The following is a 12,682-nucleotide window of genomic DNA, read 5'->3' as shown; positions in this document are numbered from 1 at the left end:
AGCACCGGGAGTATTATTGAGCTACCAAAGTTGTACCAATCATCTTCCTAATCAACATACTTCACCTGTTTTCGAGAATTGAAGCGAAACAAGCACAAATTCATCAACTGCCATCGAACAAGGTTGGAATTCGAATCTAACCGTTTGCCAAATTGAGATATGATATGTGTAGATCGTTGATTGTAGAATGTAGTACAATTTGTAGAATTAAGTTTCGTAAGATTTGAGAGAGAAATCTCGTTTTGAACTTTTGATGTCAAATCTTTTTGTGCTCGATTCGTCCAACACAGTAGGATTTAGACAATTTCGTTGACATATTCGTAATCTACGTTGGAAGACGAAGACAACGGTATAAGGCTCGTCCATTTTTGTGAAGAAATGTTCGTAACCGCATTTGGTGATGAAGAAGCTCATGAACCGCGATGAACAGCAAGAAAACCTGGAAAAATTACCGTGTGAATCCGTCCTGTGCATGGCCATGTTCAAAATCTTGTTTCCCTCCCATAATAGCCAATGAAACGCTGACACGCAATAAATGAGTACTGTACCACGTTTTTGGATTAATTACGAAAACGCCATTGCAAGCTTAATTAATTCGTTAATCATTAAATAAATATTCCAATAAATTAACAAATCTTATAATAAAAATCACATAAAATCCATTTTAATCCAAAATTAGTGAGACTTTTTTTGTTAGATTCATAATTTTGTCTAGAATTTTATAGGTATGATAACTCAAGTTGTGCATGGAGATATTTTGCTTGGCCTATGGATCTTTGTCATGTGTGCATTTTTTGTATGTTTCACCATTTTAACATGAATACTCATACCTTATCCAAATTGAATGAAATTTCACATGCTAATTCTTGACTCCTTGCTGGTTAGTTTGATGTATAGTTTGTGAATTTTGGATCTCTGGTTTGGTAGATATGATGTGTGCAAGTTGAGTGTGACAATTTGTGTCACACTAGGTTAGGTCAATTTCATGGATTTATTTGACATGCCTAGGCTTTTCCAAATGATCTCAAATTTTGCATGCTGTGTCTTGTATATGTCTAGCTTCACCATGAATTTTTGCATGAATTGTTGATTCATTTTCCATTTAATTGAGATTTTTGATTGCTGTTTAGCATTTTTTGGTCTTTGCTTGACTACTTGACTTCCATGTCTCATGAAATGCTCATACTATATCATATGAATGTGAAATTTGATGGAGTGATTCATAACATGTTTAGGTGTAGTTTGGCTTTGGTCCCATCCATTTCTTAATTGTTCTCACTGTTTGGCATTTGATTGAAGTTGATGCTCATTTTGCTACCATGTGTTGACTTGTTTGCATTTGTCCTGACTTTATGATTTTCATTGACCTACTTCCTATTGTCCAAATGGCATGAAAATTGATATGTAGTTCATTGGATGTGTCCTGTTTATGCTGGAATTTTTGTGGAATTTATTGAGCTGTTTAGGTATTGTGTGAGTGTGATCTTTCTGTTTGCTCCTATATGATTCACATTTGCCTAGCTTGACTTCAATTGTGCATAAAATTAATTTGGTGCATAGTTTAGGGGGGAGACCAATTGGATTCTCTTTGTATGTGATTAATGTTGATGTTGATCATGTTTCACTTGCTGTTTTGACTTTTTTCCTTCTTTTTGACCCTAGGCTTGTCCTAGTGGTCTTGTATCTCATGTTTGAATGTGGTTTTCAGGTTAAGAGGCAAAATACCTTAAGGAGGTGGATTCACTTTTGATTGAGATATCATTTGACATTGTACACTAACTTGTTTTATGTTGTAGGATGTTTGGCTCCTTTGAGTTGCTTGCACTTTGGTGCATTGGATTGTGTTTGTCTGTTTATAGCTAATTGTGAACCATTTGCTGTTTAGTTCTGTGATTGGTGTACTGATGATATTTGATTGATTTCAGGTACATTAGTTGTAATATTGCTTTGCTTTGCTTGATAAGCAATTTGCACTGAGGTATAATTCTTGTCTCCATGTAGTCTGGAAGACCTGGCCTGTTACTTGGCCAGGCACCTGTCTGAAGTCCTCCTTAAGAGGCGATGTTTGTGCTTGTTTACTTTTGTGCCAAGCAGGTAAAGACCTTGATTAAGGCAATTGGTGGATCAAAGAGATATGCAATCTATCTCCCACTATTCTGTTGAGTCGTCCCTCTGCTCACACCACTGTGTTGATGCATTGGGACACAAACCCAAGATCTTGTACAATGTACAGTTGTGTCAGAGTCTTGAGTGTAGAAGGGTTCCCACTTTCTGAACCCACACTCCTTTGTCTGAAGCTCTCCCTGACCAGGGATAAGAGCTGTGAAGTCTTATCTTCACTCTCCTTTCATCAGCTTCACCTTAGCCCCTCAATGGCAAGGTTAAGAGCTAACACTACCTCTGTACAGATGACTTGCTCTTGCAGTCTTACCCTTTGATTGAGCCCCATTTGTGTGCATATAGTGTGTGCTACTTGTGAATGCTTGATTTGCTGTTTACTTGTGTTGAATAGGATAGGCTTGCTTCCTGTGCAAGTTAGCTAGAAACCTTGACTTAGGGACAACTTTGCATGATAACAACTAGGCTCGAGTCGTAGTCTCCCTAGTTGTGTTTCCCTCTGTCATCTGGTTAGGCTAGTCCTGTGTCCCTTCGTAGGGGAACTACGTCGCCCTGATTCTCATACCAGATGAGGTACGTAGGCAGGAGATGAGCAGATCTCTCCGGGCGCCTGTGTCTTTGTTTTGTCTTGCGTGTGTAGGAGATGGATGTAAGCCCAGCGATTGGCATTCCACATCCTGTGTCTTGTTGTGTGCTTGGAAGCTGATGTAAGTCCATCGAGTGGCATTCGGGTTCCAGTGTTGGTGTGTTTTTGGTTCGGATGCTGTTGTAAGCCCAGTGATTGGCATTCAAGCTCCACGTTTGCCTTCTTGTGTGTGTTTTGGTTCGGAAGCTGATGTAAGCCCAGTGATTGGCATTCAGGCTCCACGTTTGCCTTTGCCTGTGTTGTTTGTGTGCGTGTTAGCCGAGCTACGAATGCTCTGATTCTCCTTCGTCCAAAGGAGATACGTATGCATAGGATGCGACATCCTAGCGAGCATGTGTCGTTTCCCCTGTCCGAACTACTTTGACTCTGATGTCTATGCTTGATAGACTAAGTAGGCCCAGGATGCGATATCCTGCCGAGTTCAGTCTTGTCTGTTTTCTTGTGTCTCTATCAGCCAGTGTGTGTGTGTGTTTTGAGAAGTGTTTTAGCAACCATTTTCCCTTCCTATTGTGCGTGGATCCCGTCGAGTACGACGGATGCGTAGGGGTGCTAATACCTTCCCTTCGCATAACCGACTCCCGATCCCATTCTCTTTGGTCGCGAGACCATGCTTTTTCCAGGTTTACTCTGAGCGTTTCTTTTCCTCTTTTGGGATAAATAACGCACGGTGGCGGCTTTGTTGTTCTTGTTTCCCGCCGGTTTTCGCGTAATGCGACAATACCAAAGTTTTTGTACGAGAGTAAAAGACATAAAGAAGTTAAAATCAATAGAACGACGGTTTGAGCCTTTAACTGGACAGTGTAAATTGGACATTAACTTTAAATCAGGGCGAAAGCAATTTTTAGAGTTAATTAAATTCTAATCATTTTCAAAAAGTATTTTTAAAGGTTAAATGTGAGGACGAGAGTTAAGCATTTAAGTTTAATCATATAATCTAAGTCAACAGAGCGAGAGTTTGAGACGAGGGTGTTTTAAACGGTTAGTATTTTCTTAAAAAGAGTTTCTAAAGATTTATTGTTTTCAAAAAGTGATTTTAGATTTAACTAAATAGTGAGAGCGTACGTTAATATAAAGTCATAGTCTTATTCAACAGAGCGAGAGTTTGAGAAAAGACTTTTAATCAATAGTGTCTACTGAAAAGACTTATTTTAAAACTAAGAACCCAACGAAGATTTGATTCCCTAATTACGACGAACTACATACCGATATCCGTGTTATTTGATATTCAATCTAGATCCCATTTTAGTTTTACTTTTCCCCCTAATCATCAAAGAATCTTCCGCCTTAGCTTTACGAAGTAACCTTAGAAAAACGGTATATCGATTCATTAAGTCCCTGTGGGATCGATATCTTTTAAAACTACGCGATTAGACTGTGCACTTGCAGTTAATACCCCAATAGACTCATAAAGTCGCGATCAAGTTTTTGGCGCCGTTGCCGGGGGACTTTTATTTAGTCGATATCGTAACTCTTCTGTTACGCTGTAGAGACTAAGGCTATTTCTATTTTTTCCTTCTTTTTCATTGATTTGTATGCCACACACTCGCTCACAAGGCGAACCGTTTTACTTACGAATCAATGACGTTGAACGATATCTCCGAGTCTTACGACGAATTCGGGAGTATCGTGCCGCGAACAATCTTCCTCCAATCGAAATCCCTGATCTCAAAAATCTCCTTCCTTCGCCGATACCCGAGATGGCAGAACCAGCTCGTGCTCTTCGAGATTACGCTGCTCCATCGCAAGATGAGCCACATTCGAGTATTGCTCCACCCGCAATCGAAGCGAACAACTTCGAACTTAAACCTTCGCTATTGCAAGCAGTGCAACAGAACCAATTCTCTGGAAATCCTACCGAGGATCGAAACCTTCATTTATTAGTATTTGTCCAATACGCTGATACTGTAAAAGCTAATGGTGTCACTTCAGAGGCAATTCGACTTCGTCTCTTTCCTTTCTCGTTAAGAGATAAAGCTAGAAGATGGCTTCAATCTCTTCCTTCCAACTCAGTCACCACATGGAATGAGTTGAAGAAAGTCTTTCTTGCCCGATATTTTCCTCCAAGCAAAACAGCTATGTTGAGAGCCCAGATAAATGGATTTAAACAGAAAGATAACGAGTCTCTTTTCGAAGCATGGGAAAGATACATGGACATGATGAGACTTTGTCCACACCATGGTTTAGAGGACTGGTTAGTAATTCACACCTTCTATAATGGTCTCTTGTACAACACAAGGTTAACAATAGACGCTGCCGCCGGTGGTGCGCTTATGGATAAACCTTACGCTGACGCTTATCAACTCATCGAGAGCATGGCCCAAAATCATTATCAGTGGGGAAGCGACCGAACAATGGTAGAAAAACCTCAAACAAAAAGTGGCATGTACGAGATAAGTAGCCTTGATCATGTTAATGCAAAAGTGGATGCTCTTGCCCAGAAAATTGAAAGTTTAAATGTATCACCTCCAGCCACCGTGGTTGCAGTAACTCAAAATTGCGAAGTCTGTGGAATTCAAGGTCACACGCCTACAGATTGTCAACTCCTAACAGGAATTCAAGCAGAGCAGGTGAACTATGCTCAAGGAAATCCTTACTCGCATACCTATAACTCAAACTGGAAGAACCATCCTAACTTTTCATATAAAAGTAATAATGCTTTATACGCACCAGGTCAAGCACTCAGTCAAGCTCCAGCTATACCTCCTGGATATCAAAAGCCAACCCCATCTACACCTAACAATAACGTTCCTAGGAAATCCAATCTGGAAATCATGATGGAGAACTTCATAGCTTCTCAACAGCAAACCAATAAAGAGTTCTTAAACCAGAATGTACACACTAACGAACAGATTAAACAACTAGCAAGTAAAGTAGATGCCCTGGCTACCCATAACAAAATGTTGGAAACACAAATCTCACAAGTAGCTCAACAACAAGCACCTACTGCTGCCCCAACTGGTACATTTCCTGGACAGCCCCAACCTAACCTAAAAGGCCATGCTCATGCTATTATATTAAGAAGTGGAACAGAGGTAGAAGGACCATCTGACCCAAGGATTGAAAATCAAAACTCTAAAAAGTCAACTGAGGAAGAAAGTAAACCTAAGGAAAAGGAAGAGTGTAATAAGGAAACCGTAGAAAACAAAGAACCTTATGTACCTCCGCCGCCTTACAAACCACCTATCCCTTACCCTCAAAGGCTTATTAAAACCAAAGACGCGGGCCAATTTAAAAATTTGTTGACTTACTGAAACAATTAAACGTCACAATTCCTTTTACAGAAGCTATTACACAGATGCCCTCATATGCTAAGTTCTTAAAAGAAATTTTATCTAATAAAAGGAAACTTGAAGATAGCGAAACTGTTACACTCACCGCTGAGTGTAGCGCAATAATCCAGAATATGCCTCCTAAACTTAAAGATCCTGGTAGTTTTTCTATACCCTGTCATATAGGAAAATTTGTCATAGATAAAGCTTTGTGCGATTTAGGAGCCGGTATCAGGGTTATGCCCTTGTCCATATGCAAGAGACTTGAAATGGGAGAATTAAGACCAACTAAAATGTCTGTGCAATTAGCGGATTGTTCCGTTAGATATCCCGTAGGAATTCTTGAAAACGTTCCCGTGCGCATAGGTCAATTCTACATTCCCACCGATTTTATAATTATGGATATAAGAGAAGATGAAGTTATCCCCATTATATTGGGAAGACCATTCTTAGCAACCGTCGGTGCTATCATAGACGTAAAACGAGGACGACTCACTTTCGAAGTGGGAGAAGAGAAAATTGAGTTTATTCTTTCCAAGTTTTTGAAAGCACCTGCAATAGAAGACACGTGCTACTTCATGGATATCATTGATGAATGCATAAAAGAAACAGAATTAGAAAATGACGAATTGTCTGACTACCGTGTAGAAGACAGACTGAACCAATGTTTAGCAATAACATCAGATCCTACGCAATGCCTTAAGAAACCAACCTTAGACCTGAAAACACTTCCCAAAAATCTGAGATATGAGTTCCTAGACTTAGAACTTGAACGACCAGTGATAGTCAATGCAGACCTAGGAAAACTTAAAACCGAAAAACTCCTACATATCTTAAGAAAATATCCAACCGCACTAGGATACAACATCACCGATCTTAAAGGGATAAGTCCTTCTATTTGTATGCACCGCATCATGCTAGAAGAAGACTGTAAAACTTCTAGGGAACATCAGAGGAGACTAAACCCGATCCTGAGTGAGGTAGTGAAGAAGGAAGTAATGAAGTTATTAGAGGCAGGTATCATATATCCTATATCCGATAGCAAATGGGTTAGTCCTGTACACGTAGTACCAAAGAAAGGAGGTATAACCGTGATCGAAAATGAAAAAGGAGAAACTATAACCAAACAAATTGAATCGGGATGGAGAATGTGCATTGACTATAGGAAGCTAAACAAAGCAACCCGAAAAGATCATTTCCCTTTACCATTCATAGACCAGATGTTAGAGCGACTAGCCAAGCATTCTCATTTCTACTATCTGGACGGTTACTCAGGTTTCTTTCAAATACCAATTCATCCTGATGACCAAGAAAAGACAACGTTCACATGTCCTTTTGGTACCTTCGCTTATCGACGAATGCCATTTGGCTTGTGCAATGCTCCTGCAACCTTCCAAAGGTGCATGATGGCAATATTCTCCGATTTTCTCGAAAACATCATGGAAGTCTTTATGGATGACTTTTCCGTATGCGGGCAAAGTTTCGAAGAATGTCTTGAAAACCTAGAGAGAGTTCTAGAACGATGTGTAAAAGTAAACCTAGTACTTAATTGGGAAAAATGTGACTTTATGGTACAAGAAGGAATTGTTTTAGGACACATCATATCAAATAGAGGAATTGAAGTAGACAAAGCCAAAATAGAGGTAATCGAAAACCTTCAACCTCCGAAAACTGTGAGAGAAATACGAAGCTTCTTAGGACATGCCGGTTTTTACCGACGATTCATTAAAGATTTCTCTAAAATAACTAAACCTTTAACCGGATTATTGATGAAAGACGATGAATTCATATTCGACAATAAATGTTTAGAAGCATTTCAAACACTTAAACAAGCATTGATCTCCGCACCCATAATGCAGACCCCAGATTGGAATGAACCTTTCGAAATAATGTGTGACGCAAGTGACTACGCCGTAGGCGCTGTTTTAGGACAACGAAAGGATAAAAAACTTCACGTCATATATTATGCAAGTAGAACTCTAGATGAAGCACAAATGAATTACGCCACGACCGAGAAGGAACTTTTAGCAGTAGTATTTGCACTAGATAAATTTCGTTCCTACTTGGTCGGAGCTAAAATAATCGTTTACACTGATCACGCTGCCATTAAGTACCTCTTAACAAAGAAGGACGCTAAACCTAGACTCCTAAGGTGGATCTTGTTGCTACAAGAATTCGATTGGAAATCAAAGATAAAAAGGAACTGAAAACGTAGTAGCAGATCACCTCTCTAGACTTGAAAACCTGGAACCGGAAAGAACATCGATCAACGATGACTTCTCGTACGACAAACTCATAGCTAGTTTGGAAGAAAATAGAGTTGATGAGCAGGTAAAAACCACCTTGGTTGTATGCGTTACCCTGGTACGCTGATTTTGTCAATTATTTAGCCGCCGGAGTGGTCCCACTTGATTTATCCTACCAACAAAAGAAACGATTCTTCCATGACGTAAAACGTTATTACTAGGACGACCCTTTACTTTTCAAAAGAGGCCCTGATGGTATTTTCCGTCGCTGTATACCTGAAGAAGAGGTAGAAAGTATAGTCCAACATTGTCATTCCGCTTCTTATGGTGGACACGCAAGTACATCCAAAACCTGCTCTAAAATCCTACAAGCCGGTCTTTATTGGCCAAACATATGGAAGGATGTACATACCGCTGTCAAGAAATGTGATAGGTGTCAACGCACATGAAGTATATCTAGACGTGACGAAATGCCACAAAAAGGCATTTTGAAAGTAGAAATTTTCGATGTGTGGGGAATAGATTTCATGGGACCTTTTCCACCTTCTTTCGGTAACAAGTACATACTCGTAGCGGTTGACTACGTATCAAAATGGATTGAGGCTATAGCTTCTCCAACAAACGACACACGGGTAGTAATTAAACTCTTTAAGAATATAATCTTTCCAAGATTTGGTGTCCCAAGAATAGTAGTCAGTGACGGTGGATCGTATTTCATATCTAGGATACTTGAAAAATTATTGTTTAAGTATGGTGTAAAACATCGAGTAGCAACACCTTACCATCCGCAAACTAGTGGACAAGTGGAAGTGTCTAATAGAGAAATTAAACAGATATTGGAAAAAAACTGTAGCTACATCGAGGAAAGACTGGTCATCCAAATTACCCGAAGCTTTATGGGCATATCGAACCGCTTACAAAACTCCCATAGAACAACTCCATTTAAGCTTATTTATGGTAAATCTTGCCACCTCCCAGTGGAGTTAGAATATAAGGCATATTGGGCTATTAAAAACTTAAATTTAAACTATAAGGCCGCCGGTGAAAAGCGAATTCTTGATATAAACGAATTAGAGGAACTTAGACAAGACGCCTACGAAAATGCCAGAATCTACAAAGAAAGGACGAAAAAATGGCATGATAAACGTATATCAAGAAAAACTTTCAAACAAGGCGACATAGTCCTATTGTTTAACTCTAGACTTAAGTTGTTCCCAGGAAAACTATGCTCTAGGTGGTCAGGCCCTTTCCAAGTCACTAATGTCTTTCCTAGTGGGGCCGTGGAAATTAAAGGAAAATCTACTGAAGCATTTATCGTAAACGGGCAGCGTCTAAAACATTATCATTATGCAGAAAACAATGAAGACTCGCAAGTCCTGCACTTAGACGTAATGTCTCAAAAATTAATAGATTAACATTTAATAGTTTTATGTCGAGCTTGCGACATTAAACAAAGCGCTTCGTGGGAGACAACCCACAAATTTTTATTTTTATTTTTTTGACTACTCTTTTAATTTTATTCAGTATTCATTCTTCATTTATTTTATTTTATTTATTTTTTCTTCTTTTCTTCTTTCGGCATCTGGCCAAATCCTAACTAAATTCTTGTTTTTCTTTTCTTTAGTTAACACTAACCTGATGGGATATATTGATCGTATGGGTATCAAATTCCGAGGGATAGCTCAGAGACAAAAATTTGAAGAACTAGCTGAGAGAGAGATGCACCCAAGCTTTTATGCCGATGATTGGGCAATGACCGTTCTTGGACTAAGAGAGAGTGTCTTTTATTTGCTGAGTCAAATAGGGTGGGAAACCACTCCTATTCGAAGACAATTTGTTACCTACCGGAGGTTAACTCTAGAATTCCTTAGCTCCCTGATTTATTTACCAACCCATGGAAAAGGAATAAACCGAGGGTTCATTCAGTTCAGGATGTTTAATATGGAGTACCAGTATAACATTCAAGAGTTTACTAACCTCTTAGGGTTCCTTACTTCTTTTGACACATTCACCATGAGCCAAGAAGACCTTTTTGAATATAGAGAGCTTGAGCACTTTTGGGGAAGTTTGAGTGGAAATGACGACCCCGAGGAACATGAGTTTCTTTCTGGAAACATACATAACCCAACTTTTCGTTATTTCCACAAGATCCTAGCACACACTCTTTTTGGGAAGAGATCAAACATTACCACTGTATCACGTGATGAACTCTTCATAATATTTTGTGCTTCCCAGAGCCGTCCAATGAATGGTGCCACCTACATGTTGGCGAATTTTGACCTCCTTATCCAAGATGACCGTGCACCATTTCAAATAGGAGGATTGATAACTATGATTGCAAATGTTATCGGATTGCGCCAACCCATGCTTGATTTGAATCCTTTTTGTGGCATTGAGCCTATGAATATACCTTTCCTCTTCAACATTATGTTTATAAGAAACCTTGGACCTGAAGAGTTTGAACTAATAATTAATAACCAAGTTCTTTACCTATTCACCATGCCTAGTCCGATGACTAGTGTCCATAACCGTAATAATTGGCTCTACAACCTGAATGGAATACCTTCTCTGTTAGATCTGTTGAATCCATCCAAGATTATGAGATTTGTGACGACCAGATTCCTTATGCTGAGTCTGATCCACAGACACCAACTGGTTACCATGATGCTGCCTCTCCACCTCATCTTATCCCGTCTGCACAATCGGCAATACCTGATCTTAGACATCATATGCCCGGAACTGATTATAATACCGCCATTCAAGCCTTGATGTCAGAACAAGATGCCATCAGAGAAGAGTTAACTAATATGGGACATGAATTTATGGAATACATGAGTAGAATGACAAATCAATTTCACGAGTTGCTCCACCGTGTCAATTCCTTCGCTCCTCCGGCCAGAGATCCTACAAGTGGCTAGAAGAATTGTAGTTAATTAGTTTTAGTTTTAGGAATTTTATAGTTTCGTTTAACATTGCTTTTAATCTTAGGATTTATTTTTCGCATGTTTTATTTTCAAATATTACATTATGTTTATTTTTTATGAAGCTATTGGCATTATTGGATAAATTCAATTTTATTTTCATTTATGCTCTATAATTCCCTATTATTATATATAGATATATATATCTATATATATATATATATATATATATATATATATATAGATATATATATATATATATATATATATATATATATATATATATATATATATATATATATATATTGCATACATGGTTTATTAGAGAAAAATATATATGCACTATGGTGTAATAGAGCAGCATTAATGGCAATTCAAAAATAAAACAATAGCAAATATAATAAACAAAAACTAATAATATAATAAAATGATAAAAACAATTTATGAAGCACCCACGTAAGCAGTCACGAGCGCCAGTGACCGTTGCAAGCTCACCAGCGTGACGAGCGTCACATAAGTCATCACGGTCGCCACGCAACCCATGACGCCCGTAACACACTTTGTCACGAGCGTGACAGCTTTAGAACAGGTGAACGTTGGTGACCGTTGGGGACATGACCGTTTCTCCCCATCTTTTCATTTTTCCATTCAACTCACCTTTACTCCATTCCACTCACATTCATCCACATTTATTTTTCTCTCACCCACTCCTCTTCCCAACTTCCAAAACTTTTCCTATAAATACCCACAATACCTTTCTTCCTACACCACATCATTCCAACAAACCATTTCTACACAACTATATTTCACTCTCTTTTCCTTCTTTTTACCTACCTATCAATATGGCGGCAAACCAACACCAAGAAGGGCAATTCGGAAATATTATTTCCGATCTGAAGATGACAACTTTCAACGAGAGCAGTTCGTTCGGTTCCAACAACGCGGTGTCATATCCACCAGGTATCCAAATTTAAATTGCCTATAAGAATTAGGATTACTTCAAGGTCTGCAATGGTTACTTAGGCTTTCTGACTTTACTTTTCTTTGCACACAAAATCACCCTACTTACCCATCACTCACCTTAGAGTTTTTAAGTTCTTATTCCTACACCACTCCACCCGGTGAAAACAAATACTTAACCGGTACCGCAAATTTCCGCATGTTCAACACCGAGTACTCACTATCTCAGGAACAGTTGAGTGCCATGCTACACTTTCCTGTAGGAGACCAAGCCCACCCAAGAATCCCTTCAAACTCAGATTGGAACACAAACGCCTTCGACCTTTTTGGAAAAATATCCGGTGTGGAAACCACCAATTGGGATGCCTTACTCGTTTCGCACATACACAACCCTACTATCCGGTATTTTATCCATATTCTGCAAAACACCATTTTTGGACGACCCAACAACAGCAAAGTCAACGCGAAGGAATTATTCTTCCTACACTGCGTCTTTGAAATGGATACCAAGGTAAACGCCGC

At 39.0% G+C, this 12,682-nt stretch overlaps 1 non-coding gene across 1 annotated transcript; it reads right to left on the bottom strand.

The window, feature by feature from the left end:
* Nucleotides 1–4,839: 4,839 nt before the first annotated feature.
* LOC127112065 (small nucleolar RNA R71) lies at nucleotides 4,840–4,946 on the bottom strand. Its single transcript, XR_007798611.1, has one exon. It is a non-coding gene; the product is annotated as a small nucleolar RNA R71 (small nucleolar RNA).
* Between the last annotated feature and the right edge of the window lie 7,736 nt (nucleotides 4,947–12,682).

Source organism: Lathyrus oleraceus, unplaced genomic scaffold (genome assembly GCF_024323335.1).
Source record: "Lathyrus oleraceus cultivar Zhongwan6 unplaced genomic scaffold, CAAS_Psat_ZW6_1.0 chrUn0030, whole genome shotgun sequence".
Lineage (NCBI taxonomy): Eukaryota > Viridiplantae > Streptophyta > Magnoliopsida > Fabales > Fabaceae > Lathyrus > Lathyrus oleraceus.
The sequence above is the reverse complement of the archived record's forward strand: the minus strand, read 5'-3'. Positions and strand labels throughout refer to the sequence as shown.